We start from the raw sequence: 18,519 nt of genomic DNA on the forward strand, positions 1-18,519 counted from the left end.
GAGATGACAGACGAATTGAGTTTGTGACTTTGCTAGTAATTTTAGTAAGCACTAAGTCCACAGAAAAGTATGAAGGATACCTGTATTAGTTTGGGGACCTCTTTTTAAAATATAGTATATAATTAGAATAGTTAGGGGTTGTCTCTTCTCTGCACTTCGACACCTATTTAAAATACAAAAGAATATTTTTATAAGATTTTGTAAAAATAAACAAGGATTAAAATAATGGGAAGTATCTCTTTCCTTTGATTTCATTGTCTAAACTCACATAAAACTCCACAGTAAGCAAGCTCAGATGCCATGTATTTTCTGCTCATAAACACGATTTATCTCTGTTTGCCCCTACATCCGGAGAGAGCACCCCTGAGCAACCAACCCTTCACTCCCAGCTCCTGACCCCATTCCTTTTCGCCCGTCCTTTTACGTTTTCCAGCCTTCTGTCCATTTCCTAGAGGTGAAGGCACAGCTTTTTGCTGCCTGAGCCAAGAGAAGAGGCAGTGGCATCCTGTCGTTATGAAGAAGAAACTGCTTTCTGTCTTCTTTTTTTTTTTTTTTTTTTAATACCTGCCAGAGCAAGTTGGCAGCTGTCTGCTCTCCTTGCCCCCTTCCTCAGTGCTGCTACCGCGCTCAGCAGCGCAGCCAGGCGACAGGGCGCACGAGCTCCAGAGCAGCCCCTCACTGCTCTGGTTTGCTCGCTGTCACGCTCCCCTTGCTACCGCGAACGCACCATGAGCAAAAAGCTTCTTCCGAGACAAGGCCTAACTCACTAACACAATGAGTACAGCAACTGGAAACAGTACACTGCTCTCCTGTATTTTCAAATTTAAAGAAATCTGTTATTTCCAATCCATGTTGCTGTTCTCCTCCCTCTACTCGACCAGTCCTTCTTCAAACCCTGTCCTAGAAAGCTGTTGAAAATGAGATACAGTGAGATGCATCTAAATCAGAGCTTCACTCATCAGCAGAGCCCACCTGTGCCACCTCTCTCCTGGAGCTTAGCTATTAACTTCAGGGGGAGCAGGACTATGCCTAGCGTTACAGCTGAGCTAGGAAAATACATTTACATAGACTCAGCCGATGGCAGAGTTACAATAAAGGTTTTAATTCAAAGGGAGCTATGCTGTTTTTTCATCAGCTGGTTATCTGGCACATGAATTCCAACTTCATTAATTTACTTAGAAGTAGTATTTAATTCTCATGTAATTCAGAATTACAAAGTTACCAAGTTTCTTCCAAATCAAACTTACAGAAAGAATAGGTGATGGCCTGTAGCACGGTCTGAAAACAACATTAATAATAGCTGGATGAGAAAACAACACACTAACCAAAAGTTATCAACAACTTGTGGTTAATTTCACAGGGTAAGAGGGAAGGACTACATGCAACAAGAGAAAGCAAAATCCCCAGAGAAAAACGTAGGTATTTGTTTCCCCAGTTAATATTGCTCACAGTAATTTCCACGATTTATCTAGGTTTCTGGCCTGTTTATTTGTTTTCCCAGATATTGGAAATAAAAATAACATCAACCCTCGCCCTGCTCCAAACAAGCTGCAGTGAAGTACAACAGATGACAAGCTGCATGTGCCTCTAGCAGAGGCCAATTCCAATATTGCACCTCTGTCTATACAGGAAGAGCAACACCCTCCACCTTTGTATGGGGGAGCTGGGAGATGCTATGCAGTAAATTCCCCTGCGTGTGCACTGAGGTAAAACACGTCAGAAGGACTGCTTGAGAAGTGCGACCAAGGCTGGCCAGTGGCAAGGCCGTGGGACCTCCCGGGTCCCTCCCTCCGCCCCTCCTTTGGGCTCGCTGGGGGCATGAGCGCTACCCAAGAAGGAGCCACCTCCTCTAGCAGCAGTTTCCCCCCATTTCACAGGTGCAAATCCTCAGCAGTTTGCCAGACTGTTTGTTATACAAAAGCCTTCAGTCTCCTGACATTTTCAGAGGGTTTGAAGAAACATCTAATGAACTAGTTAAAAATATGACATGAAGTATGTGTACACACTCACCCCACTCTAATCCTCAATCACAGAAAGCGAAGTCTGTACAGCCTAATAGCTCATCCTGCCTATCCCCCCTCCCCTGGAGGACCCCTCCCTAACAATGTCTGCTCTGTTGCCTTGTCTGGTATGCTTTAAATGACCCAGGTGGCCCCCCACCTTCTCTTGGCAGACTCACAATCTGTATCTGTGCGGGTGTTTGTACTGTGCCTGGCACAAAGAGGCTTTGAGCCGAGCCGGGCACCTCCAGGTGGTACCCAATGTAAATAAACGCTAAAGAGCTCCCGCTAGAGTACTTCTCCTGACGTTCAGCCAGCATTTTTTGCTTCAGTTAATTTGAAACTCCTCCTCTTGGGAGACCACCCAAAATATCTTTATACGGTTCAGGTCACATCTTAATCATTTGGCCAAACTTAGTTCCTGCAGCGCTTTTGATCTCTCCTGATTAATCAAACTCTTCTGTTGCTTAGCCATTTTTGATGCTTCTCTCAGGATTTCTCTCACATACAGCGATCTCCTCCTACTTCAGACAGCTGCAGAGTGCCAGGCAGGATTGTAATCGCAGATGGTGGCGCGTTCCCACAGCTGACGCTAATGAGAGCGGGAGGGCAGACAATACAGGGTATTGTTGACACCACAGACAGCCGCGCACAGACGTATCCGAGCCAGCTTTAAACAAGCTGCTTAGGCAAGAAGGCAGCACGAAGCTCAGACAGGACTCAACAGCCACGTACGTGAGCCCACACCGCCTTCCCTGTTGCTATTGCTAGATTGCTCTTAATCCTTCAACTAGATAAGGTCTGTCGTGCTGTGCTGCAGCACGGATGCCCTGTTTTATTACCAAATCCACTCCCCAACACATCAATTTACAGTCTTCTCCTGCCTGTTTTGTTCATGGTGCAGACAATACCCCCTGCAACAGCTTACACAGCAACTTTAAATGTCACAGGGCTTAAGCACACCCAAGGCCTTTCGCTGACCCATTCAATTACATCCCTCACTCCCCTTTCACCCCGTGATCAATCTGTTTCCCACAGCCTGGGGGAATCTGAGGCAGGAACCGTTAGAGAAAGAAATAAAAATGATCAAGAAACGGAGGACATAAACAGCAACACCCAGTTAATGCAGATAAGCAACCACCATCAGCATTATACCTCTTTGCTGGGCAGATTTCACATGTTCCAAATTTCCCCTAATATTAAACAGTTACACACTGTCTTATTCTCAGTTAAAATGATAACCATGTGACTGATCCTACTAAGTAAAATAAAAGAATATTACATACTGCGCAATGAGGTAGCCAAGCAATCAGACTTCTTGCATGACAGCTTTGCAGTATTTTGACAATGTGGTGAAGTCTGACAGTAGCCCTTGTTTACTGCCTCTTAGCAATGCTTCTCAGCTGCTCTACCTACTATACGATCTATCACCGTTAGCACCAGCACACTCTAAATGGCAAATGCTGAGTTTGGGATTGGGGTGTGTTTCCTGCCACCCTTGAACTGGTGTAAACGATGCCACATAGCACAGGGAGAGGAGGCATCTGGCTCTCAGACTAGAAAATATTTAAAGAACTGATGGAGAAAATCCTGTGCTACTGCAATAGAATGATTGCTTTTGAAAAGCGAAGAGTATCCAAAAAGATACTGATATAATAATTAATAAATACTTTTATACTATGCCATATTTATCCTTGAAAGATCTTACACTAGGTGCTGCACAGAGAAAATTCTGTTCAGTGGAATCTCATCTATTATGTTATTTACTTAAGATGTTATTTACAAACCCCGCTAAACTCTGTTTTCATCTCTTCATAGGATATTTTGCATTTGAACAGATTTTTTTCCTGAGAATCAGTGTTCTACAAAAACTACTTAAACCTTGCAACACCTTCCTAACAGTGGTACAGCACAACATACCTAAAAGGAACTTCCATCTCAGGCGAATTCAACACAGCCTGCTGACAGTACTTAAGGCAACTCTCTCTTCATTCAGTATTATAAAATTGTTTGTCTCCTGAGTTTGAGTTTCATTTTGAGTCCTGCCTAGGGAAATGTGCAGGGTAAATACACACCTCACTCATGGCCTAGTGGGAACTCGCCTAAGCACCTCTAGTTTACTACACAACGTCTAGGAAAACATGACAATGAACACATATCCTAAATGTCAGTCTTCTGAATGCAAACAGGATTTGACAAAAAACTTCAGCTACTCAGTGTTCTTACCTTCCTCCAATCTTGAAAAAGAAGCAATCCTCTGCAAGTCTGAGGTGCTTCAAGTTGTGACACTAGAAAAAGAGAAATCAATATTTCATATGGGAATTGCAGTGAGCAGAGCTTTAGATGAAAAAGTGCTATCACACCAACCTCCTCCAGGAAGGGTTAAATGGCAGGAACTGGGGGGAGGAAAAGGGAGCAAAAGAGAAACAGAAACAGATCCATTTTCATAATTTTCTCCTTCCTTCCCTCAGAATTAAGTGTTCTTTTCCCCTTAAAATTGGATATATACTTAATATTAATAATAACAACAGTAATTATTATTCTTGCTATTACTTTGCCAGTGAAATTCTGGGCCACCTTGAATACTTAATCTTATCTCCAAACTAACCCACAGGTTTTCACAGTGGTTGGCCTGGAATGAATGCCTGCCCCGATAAAATGCAAAGGCATAGTTTGCTGAAATGTTTCTATGCACATTTTACTTGTCGAAAGGTAGAAACTCTTCATGGAAACTGTTCATGATTCAGTAATCTCCATACTCCTCAAAACTAACTCAACTAAGTTTATAATGAAAGATAAGCCATCCATAGAAATAATCTATTTAGCTCAAGGCGCAGACCTTCATACCCAAACACAGACATCAACACATACATGAATAGACAATATGAGTTTATCTTGGTTGGACTTTCATCCATAGAGTTTCACCAACAGTACATCTGGTCCAGCTATTGCTGTCTGCCTTACCAAGCCAGAGCAGACCAATTTTAAGCCTACTTAACTCATAATCTTGCACCCAATAGTTGATGCTCCCAAGAAACCTCCAGACAGTTATGGAAAAACTTGCCCATTTTCATTTTCAGCAATAATACATATTACTGAAACTTGTCAGAGACACCGACACATAAACATGCTACATGAACTTTCAAAATTTGACTGCTTCACTATATATCCTGCACGCATTATGCCTGCAAGTTTCCCCCCTTCGACTCATAGCTCATCCATGTCAAAACAAATTTAGTACCTATTAATTTCCGTTCTTCTTCTCACACAATTATTCTACACCTCTAGCAGACAAAGGCAATGCAGCAGCAGTGCATCAGGTTGCTAACCGAACATTGCAGAGGTGGTTACAGCATTCCTCTTTGCGGCATGTGCAGTCAGCACTCTTCTGCCTATAGGTTTTCTGTAACCTGTAAAGCAGATATATTCTTCCAGTCTTGAGAGAGCCCTTCCCTGAGTTCATGACTTAGGTGCCTGCTTTATCTCTCCCGATTTAAAGCGAGTTGCAGTTTTTCTTGTCTTGCCACAATTGATAAAGGCTTTTTCCTGAGAACATCTCACAGGGAAGTGAAACCCCATAGAGAAAACATTTTATAAATGTTGAAAAGATGTTACCTTTGATAATTCCCTTCTCAAAAGAAAACAACAAAACAGAAAACAAAACACAATTTAAAGGAGCAAGTGACAATTCTTGGAGGACACTAACTCCACAGATCAGACACAGCAGTGGTACAGTTGGCTAGAGCTCCACTTCTTGACCATCTATATTAAAAACGATTAAAGAAAGCTCTCCATTCGTAAAAAGTTATCACATCCTGCCTGTCAGCCAAATTAAACTCAGTTTTACTTTAACTGTAACTCCGCTTTCCGATGCCTCCTTATTACAATCAGAGTGGGTGCATTTTTCCATGAGGAGTCACTGGCACAACTACACGAAACATACTTATCATCACACTTCTGCCCTAACACCTGATGAAAGCAAAAGCTGAGTAAATTAGTCATTTTCATGTTTGGGAAATGAGGTGGTCAATGGCAACTCCCTTACATCCAGATACATTTTGACACTCCCTCTGCTTGCCAGTAGCAAGCACGGCTGCTCACTGAACACTCTCTGCCAGCACTGCACTGCTGGAGAGGAGGACTACTGATCTCGCTTGGCCCATGCATGAATGACACTTAACAGTCTCTCCTTCAGAAAAGCTTAGTTTAATTGAGAATGTTTAAAAACAGACAAAAGGCAAGAAAAAAGTCCACCAGTCACTGTATACATTTTTCCATCCTTTGTTCTTTCAATGTATGAGCTCATCAGAATTTAGAAATCTAATGTCACAGTCCTGATCACTTTTCAAAACTCACAGGGAGCTGGTTATGGGGGGTGAAGGGATAGCCTTTTCACAGACCTGTCACTGAAATAACACGCAAGCTACCACTCCTCTTGACTGTATGATGCCTGTAACACACAATAAACAACCTCTCCACCTCATAAAAATGCTCTGGTCAGCAGCAGGATCTTCTCATCGCCAAACTACTTCAAAAAGGTGGTTGGCTTTTGGAAGTACCTTGTAATATTCACAGGTGATCAAGAAACTGTCCAACAGGCTTTAGACATCATTCTTTTCAAAAATAGGCCTACAAAGTCCCTTCTGTAACATAAAGAAGAAAGAAGGCTAAAACCTTGGACATCTGGTGACCCTTCCTTGAGGAAGGCATTCCAGGAGAACCACCAATGTAGAAGACACCTGTCAGTGGGGCTCACACACCTAGATCAGAAGGGAAACGCCTGAGAACAGCTGGGAGTTGAGAAACACTCCTCAAGCCACACAGGCCAAATGTCATGCCAGGACTAGTGACTTGCAATAAATTCTCGTGCTGTTTGGAAGTCCCATCTCAGTGAACTTTCCAAGCATATGACCTTTTAGCTTGCAGAGTGTCAGCAGAGTCCAGCATCTGTGGTGCTAGACACAAACACAGGATCTAATCCTCTTTCTGGTAACTCATGTCTTAAAGCAGAGACTCTGCCCATCTCTGAGCCAGTCACACCCGCAGGTACTCAAGCGCAGCCTGTACTGCAATTCCAGCCTGCTGAACTGGCTAATTCAAAGTCAGAGTTCAAAGAGTGTCTCTTGTCAAGGAAGGTACCACACGGACTTTGCAATAGGTTTTCTGACTGAAAAGGCTTATCTTTAGTCAGCAAGAGACATATACATTACCAGACAAAGGATTTGCACCGAGGCACTGATGTCTACTACTGTTCTCCAGGACTGTTGTTCAGAGCTTGGGAGCGCATCTTAGCAGCATTGCCATTGCCATTTCATCTCGTTGCTATGTCGCTGGAAAATGCGGTCTGTTCTCCTTTTCATTCTGCCAGCTGCCTTTGACCTTGGCACACCCCGCAATCAGAAACGCCCTCCTTCCTTCATTTAAATCTCTGACCTACCACTTCCATCCTTTTGTTCTCTTGTCCGTACATTCTTTCACACTCCACTTCCCTTCCTGCAGACACAGGTGGCCAGACAACTTCTCTCCCAGGCAGGCACACTCGTTACAAATTCACCATCATGCCAGAGCAGTCACAGAGATGAACAACTTAGATTGCCTTGTAGGCTCTGTCTTGAGAGAGACTGTCCAGGGTTAGCTCTGTAATTTCATAAGAGTCAGAGTAACTGAGACCCATATAGCATGTAAGCCTTCTGAGACTGGGTTCTTGGATAAGCTCTCAATAGTCCTTGAGCCAAAACTGGACAGACCAATTATCATTAAGAGTATTTAATCTGCAGTAGCACACAGTCCTCCACTGGTGAGCAGGCTCCCATTAGGCTAAACACATTATGAAGTAGTAAAATACAGACAGTTCCAGTGAGCTTATAGAGTACGGAAGATAAAACAGACAGGGTAAAGGGCCCTGTCTGGAGCAGGACTACACTGTTACATCAGCAATCCCCAATGAGCATCTCTGTGTCTATTATAATATAACTAATGGATTTATATTTTTTAAGTATTGTAACAGGTAAACAGGTAAATGTCTAGTTCTGGATCCCCACACAAGCCACCGGGTTATTTAGTTGATAGCACTCTATTTCTCTGCAGACAAACCATGATACTGATGGAGCATCAAGCAACAGGTAAACGTTCCTCATAATCTTCATCTGAACTACAATAGCATCAAGAAATCCAGCTGCAGTCAGATCTTATTTCTTTATAGTCTGCATGAAGACAGAGTAAAAGACATCCTTCTCCCAAACAGCGCGTGCTTGAAAGAGTCAAAAACAGGCACATGGTGAGAGAAGAAACAGAGACATAATGAAGTCAATTGAGCAGCCTCAACTGAATGGCAGAGGTAGGAATAAACTTTCAGTCTTCCAAAGGCAGCTTTCTATCTGCTTGTTCATGTTGCCTCACTGGTGGTTACAAGAAATTGAGGTGAAGCTCAGCACAACTTGAGAAACAGGAATCTTACAGCTCCTACAGCTCATCAGTTCACAGCACAGGAAGAAACTACAGCATTGCTCTTTAATGCCCAAACTATCACAGCCTCATGCTCAGCTCAGATAATTCTGCCAAAATTGTGATATCAAATGACATACTATCATATCATCTCATCAACTTGCACTGGAATACCCTCTCTGAAATACATTCAAAAAACTTCATAGACGCACATACCCAGAAGTTGTGAAAAAACTATAACCCTAGGAGCCAAAAAAGAGAGGTAACAATAGCAGAATTCACTGCAGCAGTGCTGTATCAGTGCAATGACAAAAAAATCAAGACTTAACAATGTACAGAAGCCATGCAGAACAAACATGACAGTTATCCTTGCATTAAAGACCAGGAAACAGAGACCAGCTTCAAGGTTTCATCTCATGGTGTTCATACAGGGGCAGATCAGCTTCAAATAGTTCTCTTTTTAACTGAAAATTTTTTAGCCACCATGAATCCTAACAAGAGGCACATGGAGTAAGACACATCCCAAAACCCCAGCCTGGAATGCTTCATTCTGTTTTTCTCTTTCAGGATCCAAATATATGTTGCTGCTCTTGGCAGAAGCATTTACCAACAGGAGACAGTGACCAACCTGGCCCTCAGCTAAAAATGCATAATAATCTTCGCTGAGTAGGACCATCAGGTTTCCTCCATGTTTCAATAGCAGACTGAGCTCCACTTTTAAAAGTACTGTAGATGTAATCATTTTTGCAGCTATTCACTATCAAGGTTGGTGAACTAATATCAGAAGACTTCCTGTGCTCAGTGTTAACTGTAGAGAAACTATCAAGCCTGGTCACAGTTAAATCTGAGAGTGATAGTAACATACACGTCAGAGGTGGAAGCAGAAAAGAGTCAGTAACTGGCCTACTGTGAAACCGGATCTGCAGCACAGCACAAAACTGGAGACTCACATCTTCCAAATTCCTAGTTAGCACCTCAGCTATCAGCTCTAAGCTGAGTGCACTGCCAGTGGAAAACACCAAAGCCTAGGTCAGTAGTTGGATACAAATCCCCCAAACAATAAGGGAAACAGCAGGATATGAAAGCTGACTAAAACCAAAAGCCCTGGGCAAGAAAATACATCACAGTGCTGCCATCTGGGATACACCCAGGAAACTATAACTGAAATAGCTGATGGGTACAAAAAGGGGAGCAAGCAAACTGGAAGAGAGAATCTTCTATATTCTATCCAACAAATTGCCTATTTCTCACAATATCGATATTTAATGAGTGTACTATGGCACAGTGGTCATGCTAAATGATTGTCCATATAGACAAAAGCATATAATTGATTTTTTTTTTTTGCATGAAATCTTCTGCTCTGCATGTTTTGAATGCATCCTGAGGATCTAAGCTGTTTGCTCACTGAATGAAAAGGATGCCCCTTTCACGCATGACTATGCCTGAGATTTCACAGAGAGGCCATATCTACCTGGGGTTCTCTGCAAAGCAAACATCAGCTTCAGTCAAGGCAGTAAACAAATGAATACTTCTTAAACAAATAATTACACTAGCGCAATACAGGGAAAACGGATGCATTCCAGACTTGCACTCAGTTAAAGAGTTTCTGGACAACAAATTTGTTCAGCAACACTTGACATTAATCCCTTTGTTCTCTGTGCAGGTGAAGTTGCTCCCGTATGTTTTCAATAGTTGACAGTTAGATTATGGGGACCTGTCTACTACTTGCAAGCATTCTGAACACTGAAGAAAGAGCACAATTTCTATATATTTTTTTAAGGTAAAAAACCTGCTCTGCTGCCCGCACATTCTGAATGCCTGCACAAACATCTTATTTGACTTTGCAGGATTCAAGATTTTCCCACAGCCCTTCTTTCCTTCCGAATGCAACTGAAGTCCAAACACTTTCAGTAATATCTGATTGTAACTGCCATCCACACTGCCAAAATTCTCCAGTCTTGCTGATCTATCAAGAGGCCCACTGGGAGCCTGAAGACTTTGGATCTTTTGGATTAAGAGACAGTAAAATATTCCTTTTAATTAAGCATAATTCTGTATAATTAATCTGCACAGAAAGCATTAATTTACCTTGCTATCTGATATTTCCCCAGAGAAAAGCTTTACAACTGAGGTGATGCCCACATCTATCATTATAAATCATCATACCTTAATAACTCAACTTGCAAGTACAAAAACCTTCCCACACGCTCATTCTAATCAAAATAGAAATGCTGCCATGTACCGCATACACATGAACTCCAGCCTTAAGCAAAAACAAATCCTGCCACAAGACGCTCTGTAGAGCCAATCTGTCAGCATCACTGAGACTGTCCATTCACAGCTTTGCTGTTTCGCATGTGTCAGCAACCCAGGAGTCATCAGCATGAGCCAACTCAACCACAACCCTAGTGACGAGGCAGCCTACTTTCCTCAAACTTGCCCCATTTGGAAAACCATTCCTACAATCCTGTTTTGTTCTATTAAAATCTAGGCTGTCTTCCACTTTCTTTAAAACTGTGCAAGACTTTGCTGGTACACTTAGAGCTGTGCAATGCAGAGCGAGATGCCTCCTGGAGCATCAGCTTTGTTAATTTGGCTTGGGGGAGGGAAGACGTGCTCCACCATGATCACATTTTGGGGATTCATTTCATGCAGTGTCAACAACCTTCCCTCCCAGTCCTGCTGTTGTGTTGAGAACAATTGTACCAGGAATGGAGAATACTTCAGATAAGTAAAAAGACATCTCAGGCCTTGAGCCCATGCAGGGTACCATCTGCTTGTGCATTTTTAGGCCATCTCTACTCTGCAATAAAAGCTGGGCACATGCACAGAAGGCACAGTCACAGGCTTGCACAGTCCCATCAGCGATGCTTCCCCAGTAGCTGATCTGTATGAGCTGAGGACTGGACAGACCACTCCAGAAAGAATTTTTGCCCTGATAAACAAAAATGAACTTTGGTCTGTGATAAAACGGTTTTCTGTTCTTGCCTCATGACAATCAGTCATGAGTTCTGGATAATCCTATACTATCTTCCCAAAGTACAAGTCTTTGCTCTATTTTATAGAGTATGGTGGCATAATGAGGTGAAGGAAATAACTCTTCCCTGAAGGTAGCTGGGCATAGCAGGAAGTGTACAGAAATAGAGATGCTTGCACACCATTACCTGGTTCTACGAGGAGATGGTGTTTCAGAGATCCGCAGGTTCATATTCTGTTGTTTCCTCCAAGAACAGGCATTAGCACTGAGAGGCTAATCCTTAAGAAATGCACAGAGTATGAAGTTTAGATTCTCCCTCCTTTCTCTTCTGCATGAGAGTTTTATATAGTCCTTTGATCTCAGAGAATTTTGCTATTTATGATTAATTGTTATGTCATTATGTCTGGAACGGTCCACATTTAAAAAAAAAAAGTTATCCACTTGGATTAACAGATAACACAACATACTGTGCATACTTTCTAAAAGCACCATTTCTGCTTTCAGGACCACACAAGCCCCTGGGGAGAACGAGGCATGGAAGGGAGGCAGGAAGGACAGACTATATACATTTATGAAGAAGAAAATGGTAGTGCACAGGACAGGCCTCAGAAGGAACTATGGTTAGAGGCTGAACACTTAAAAAATGACAATCCTTTTCCAAATTTCAAGATTTTGACTGACAGATTGACAGATCTGGGCAGAACATTTATTATACTCAGCATTCCTGTGTTCTGCCTTACTCACTTTTTTTCACTGACATGAGCTTTCCAAGCTTTTAATCAATATGATGAAAACAAAATAATGTCAACTTCCTTAATCCTTCACTTTTAAAAGCTACAATAAAAATGGCTTTTGGTCCAAATATTTTTTTCCTCTAAATGTTTCAAAGCGTGCTGGGACAACTATTACTGCTGACTGTAAGCAAGCCCAGCACTACACTAAATGTAGCTAGACGTGAAGAATTCCATTGCTTCCCAAGCTCCACGGTTATCATTGGGGGAGGGAGGGGAAGGCCACCTAATTCTGTCAGAATCAAGCTAATCAGAAGCCACCCAACTCCATCAGAATCAAGCTAATCAGAAATGTGGTAAGGAAAAAAAAAAAAAAAAGGAAGAGGGATGGAAAAACATTTCTGAAATTAATTAAGTACGTGTGCACTCATAGACACAATCTAACTACAGGATGATCCCTCAGGAATTTACTTTATATTTTTGGTGGGTTGTATATGACCACAGATTATAAGCCTCTCTTGCAGTGACTTTACTGCCTCCTCTGTGGAGCTCTAACAGAACTAGATTGGAGGTGGGGGAGGATGATTACTTACTGTTCTGCACTTTAGCAAGAGACTGGCTTTCAACAGCAGCCAAAAGGTAATCAGCAATTACAAGTTGTACTGTGTGATGAAAACCATGCTGTGCACATGTGGAGTATTCTGGCTGTGCACTGCCTCCTCACCAAGAGCTACTGAGATAATTTTCTCCTTGAAGACTATGCCACTGCAAAACCCAACAGTAAAGACAGCCTTTGCACAAGCAGTACCTCCTGCAGAGCAGGCTCCTGAAACAAAACATTACCTAATTGTAGACTGCAATTCAACAGCTACAGCCATGAAAGACTCCTCCTCTCTCTGACAGTAACTGCTCACAAGTGGGGTGTGTTATTTGAACGTGAGACGTTCCAGGACCTGTCTGTATATTCTCAAGGCTGTTTAAATCCCTTCACCACAGCTTTGGTGGGTGGCCTTTCTCTGTTTTGCTTTTTATCGTTTCTGCTCCCTCTTCTTTCCCTGCAAAGTACCATCATCATCATTATTATTCTAATTGCTATTCCTTAGACTGATTAAGACTCTCTGGCTGTGGGAGATATTTTAAATTTTTGTTTAATAAAACAAAACAACAGCACAGCAAAGAACCCTCACATTAGGAAGTGGATTCAGCCAAAGCCTAACATTTTGATCATCCCTGCTAATTGTCTGTAGACAGATCAGCATAAAGTATTTAAAGTATTAGGCCTTTATCTAACTTAAAGCTAGGAGTCATGACATTATCGTCAACCTGAAGGTGCTCCAGATCATCTGCATAAGTATTTTGCTGAATCAGGAAACCAGTGAAGGAAAACAAACTTCATATCCACTAATACTTGAACTTGTTAAGCTTTCTTATTAAAAAGTAGTCCATTGAAAATGAAAACTGAAATAGGCACAGCAAAGACTAAGAGGATTTTGTAATTAGCCTAAGAGCTCAAGAGGAAAACGGATGCAGTAGGCGATTCTTGTTTTTTGGGTTTTTTTTTAAATCAGCTAAATGAAATCAGTAAGGACAAATCATCTCAGCAAGTAATGACTCACTTAGCCTTGTTCTACTGTTCAGGCAGAACGGGTGGTCTGCAAAACATTCAGCAAAACAGGTTAACAATTAATACGGGAGGCACTGCCCTGCCAGCACTTCCCACTGAAACCATTTACAAACAGGCTGCATGTAAATCATGACCTTTATGAGGATGTATTTTCCAAGCTCAAGTCCAAATTTTTAAGTGTTTAGCACCCGGTGTGAAGGTCAGATTTTCAGGAAATTGAGTCTCATTTAGGTATTTAACATAAGGTGGAGATTTTCCCAAGTCCTTTGTGTAAGTAACTGAAGACCTCTGAAAACTGGCTATGCGCTGCAAGAAGCAGTTTTTGTTGCAAGAAGTAACCTTTATCTAACCTAGTCCATACCAAATAGCACAGACAGACCTCTGATATATTTTTGCACAAAATCGCAAGAGTCCAAAACTGTAATTATTTATGGAGATATTATATATCACAAACAGGTGAGGCTTTGCAACAGAACAACACATTATAGTAAGTGAATAGGTATACAATGGAGATTACACTAACACTTGATGTAGAGGAACAGTGGAGTAAACATCTGGTATGTCCACTGACAGGCTGGGGCAGGCATACGTCCTCTTCATCTGCACCATACATGAGCAAAGACTTGGCCAACCACTCAAAAATAAAGAAAAAGTCTTAAGACTAGCTAAACATACAAGCCTGGGGACCATTATTTTCTGATCATTGACAGTCTGCTTGACTCCAGTTTCAGATTTAGATGTGAATTTACATAGAGGATAAAAGTGCTTTATGCACCTTGAACTGCTTCACACATTGAATCAAAACTTCCTATCCCTCCTGCTCTGTTCTGCCTTCAAACTAGGGACCTATCCACTGCTGCATGTTCATCTGAGCTGCTTGCTATGAATGACTCCTTCAAAAATTGGGTATAATGTAATGATTAGTGGCTTCTCCACCATAATTATGATCTCACAATACCCTGAATTGCCATCTTCCTGTTTGCCTGTGCAACAAACCAAAAAAATCCCTTACAACACCAGGCCAAAACTTCACAAAAATCACCAGTCATGTTCCATGGTAATTTGTAATTCAGAACTGTTACATGCTTTTATTGCTTCAATTGCAGCAGTAACTGGATATCATAAAGAGATTAGATATGCCAGCTACTGCACAAACCTTAGACTAGCATCTCTAAAGGACTCATAGGTTGGACAGTGCCAGAAGCAAAGGGCCAGGGATGGGATGCAGTAACCGCTATTTAAGGGCTTCTTATCAGTCTATCATATCCACATTGTCACTCTGCAATGATCTCTCTAAACTCCTCCCTGAAGTTAAGAATAGTTTGGAACTGAAGCGATCATAAACTCTTGCCTTTTAGAAGCCATGTTTAACAACTGAATAAAGTTTTGGTTCCTGCATTTATTCTGGCTTCACTTGGCAGTTCCGTGTAAATACTTAAAACAAACAGAAAGGCTGCAATCTAAAGCTCTATTGCCTCTTCCCATTCTCCTACACTGACTGCACCTCATTTTCAGGGTCTTCCCCTTGCCTATGTGCACATATGTATTATTTATAGAAAAAGAGAGAGATAAATGCACTGCACTATATGCACCAGCCCATGGCCTCCCATTTATTTAAATTTAATCTTATCACCTTGGAGGATAAAAGGCTTGGCTGGAGGCCACAGAAATCAGAGAGGGAGGAGCTGTAATGGAGGGACAGCTGCAGGAAGGCTGCAGGTGAGCCAGACCTGCCCTCCTTGCTGCCTCAGGGGACCAGAGATACCCAGTGCTCCTTCTGGAAAGGTGTCTCGATTCTTTGGGGGTGCCGAAGGCGATGCTGGTTTACCAAGGACTGCATTGGTGATGTGGCCAGCTTGCTTGGGCAATTGCTTCTCCTTTTCCGCCTAGGCATGCCTTCTCCCTCCATGGGCATGCACATATGCAGGTAGGGTATAAAAGTAGCCAGTTTATATACACAGCTATATTTGCACAAGACCCAAAGGCAAAAATCTTCTAGGGCTCTGTAACTGGCAAAATTTCTATTTGCCAAAACACTAAAATTCCTTTTTGTAACATGGCATCATAACGACTGGTTTGTCAAAAATCAGAGTATAGTGTTTAACCTTATGTACGTGTGTTATGTTAAATTCTTAGCAAGTGTGCTGAGTGCCTGAGGTCTGTCCTACTGCAAGCCTAACAGGATGCACCCACATCTGGATTCACACAGAAGGGTATCACAGAGAAGAGATGAGACAGAATGAGAAGCTTGAATAAAATGGAAAGAGGAGGAAGACTGAGGTTCTTTTCTACTTTTTTTCAGCATTCATTATATGACCACCAGAAAGGCAGGAAATCTTAAAACTTAATATAATGAATTTCTAACACCCACATGTTTAGATTACTTGCTAATGTCTAATTTGTGCAATGATTGTTCATTGCACAAATTCTATGTGTAGCACACGGTAGAGTGGCTTGACTTTTTTAACTCCCTGATTTTTTTCCTGTACTTCACCAAAAAAAAAAAAAGCAAAAAAAAAAAAAAAAAGCAAAAAAAAAGCAAAAAAAGAAAAAGAAAGCAGCCACCTTGTCATTGCCACAATGGAAGGTGACAGTTCATGCCACTGTCTCAGGATCTGATAACCCAAGAGCAGCCACAGTCCACAAGGGATGTTGGTGCTCTTGTAACAAGCAGTGAGCATGAGGCAACAGTTTGAAGTACAGCTCTAAGTGTCAGTTATTCTACCCTGTCAAGAAAGAGTAATTAGAGAATAACTCCCTGTTGACTTCAGCTCTCTCCTGCCACCCCCATTGGTCCCCATCCATCATCAGGAAGACTTTTCTTGGTGATTCATTATGAGAGGGCTGCCTTTCCAAGGGAGGCACTGAGAGGAATTTTCCACTTCTCTCCCCCTTCTCGCTTGCATAGCAGCAATCTCATTTCAGTATAAGACCAGGATCCTAACATCAGTGGCTTTGGGCATCTGCTAATAAGGAACAAGCAACTTCCAGGAGCAGGAGACAACAGGTGCATTAAAAAACTCTTCCAAGAAAGAAAACCTGACACGTGTTTCCAGGAGGGAAGGTGAGTGGAAGGGAAGGGCCTTTGAAAATTTCAGTTAAATCCTGGAGGGAGAGTGGGCCTGTAAAATACACAGTAAAATCAGTATCAGACAGGGTGAAAGAGACAGAAGCAGCCTGGGCAAACACTGGTTTACCTAAGGGACCATAAGAAGAAATGTATAGCAAATCTATATGCATACAGAGTACCAAGAGGCACAAGACATTTCAAAAGTGAGAAGTTTGAACAACTGAGCAAAGATAAATTACAACAGCACTGAGCTCTAATTCTGGTTTCCCCTTCCAAAGTCACTGCAACTTTTGATGGTGCAATTTGTCTCTGCACAAATGGCAAGAGGAGTTACCTATTTTTGCAAGGAACTCAGATTCATGGATATAATAAATGTTAAGTGCTACATGTCTATTACAAATATTGCCAAAAAAGAATTCTTCGTATTTCAATCCCTTCTAGCTATTATAGATAGTTCAGAGGATCTTCCAAAAAGACCTCAGCTTCTAACAGCTTTGTCAGTTTAAAGAAAGCTGTTTGTTAACTGTATGGCAGTAAACTATGCTAAACTAAACTCTCCATGTTCATTCTCCCAGGTACCTGCTGTAACTAAGGCATCTTTTCCAGGTTTGGAGTTGGAGGGTCACTGTTGCTGAAGAGTGGCAGCTACAGAGGTCTGAACTGGTCCTGCACTGAGGGCACGTAATTCTCTTGCAGATCCTGCAAGTTCCTCTCTAACATCCTACGTCTGAATGTCACCTATTTCTTTGGGACTGGAGAAAGGGCATTACTTGTAAGAACAGCTTTATTTGAAATAAAGATTTAAAGTGCCCTCTGGCTCATTCAAATTTCAAAGGGTTTGAGAAAATTTGTATTTACTGAACTGAGCCGAAGCAAATCAAATTAATTGACATAATGGCCAGAAAGTTAACCCTTTTGTGGAAGCTGAATATTGTGTGCTCACTAACAGTATGTTTCTGAGCTTCCAGAAACACACAAGATTTTTAAAGTAATAACTATAATTACATAGCAGAAGATAAGATTGATTATGCCACTTCTGTGTTCACTGGTGCCAGCATTATGCACTAACCTCCCAAACAGCATAACATTCTCTCTATGGATATGACTGAAAAAAGTATAGCTCTGACTTGTTTTGAGTCAGCTTGCTGAGATAATGCCAAGTGAAAAAAAAAAGATTACGGATAAAAACCTGTCTTTCAACAGCTGTTGGAACATGTCAGGAATACCCAGAGGATGAATGTATTCAATTTGTATAAGAACGCTGGCAGTCTGAAACTATGGAAAACAGAAGAATTGCAGCATATCACAGGCTAATTTATTTAAAATGATGACTGCTCGGAAAGGCTAAATATCACAAGATCGATGCCGTGACATTCAATTCCAAAGCTCTGGTCTAGATTTATCTCTGTTAACACCATGATTTGTTTCTTATCAAGTCCTTTTAATAGAGATTTGAAGTAGAGAAAAGAAGAATGGGACAGAAAAAGAGATCCATCCTAAAAGAAATGCTTCACACTTCTTAGCTTTTGATATCTTACATAGCATATAAACATGCCAGTGAGATTAGACCCCTGGCTGTACCTTCATGCAGGCCTCAATGCATGTATTTCTACACTGAGAATCTGAGAGAGAACTGTCAGCAGAAAGAATTGGGCATTTCACCACTGCTGAGG

The 18,519-nt window shown here is 41.7% G+C and overlaps 1 long non-coding RNA gene across 1 annotated transcript; it reads left to right on the plus strand.

The window, feature by feature from the left end:
- Positions 1–16,606: 16,606 nt before the first annotated feature.
- Positions 16,607–17,656, plus strand: LOC112988341 (uncharacterized). The gene is made up of 2 exons (XR_003260511.2): positions 16,607–16,840; positions 17,422–17,656. It is a non-coding gene; the product is annotated as an uncharacterized LOC112988341 (long non-coding RNA).
- The last annotated feature ends 863 nt before the right edge of the window (positions 17,657–18,519 follow it).

This window comes from Dromaius novaehollandiae, chromosome 4, assembly GCF_036370855.1.
Source record: "Dromaius novaehollandiae isolate bDroNov1 chromosome 4, bDroNov1.hap1, whole genome shotgun sequence".
Lineage (NCBI taxonomy): Eukaryota > Metazoa > Chordata > Aves > Casuariiformes > Dromaiidae > Dromaius > Dromaius novaehollandiae.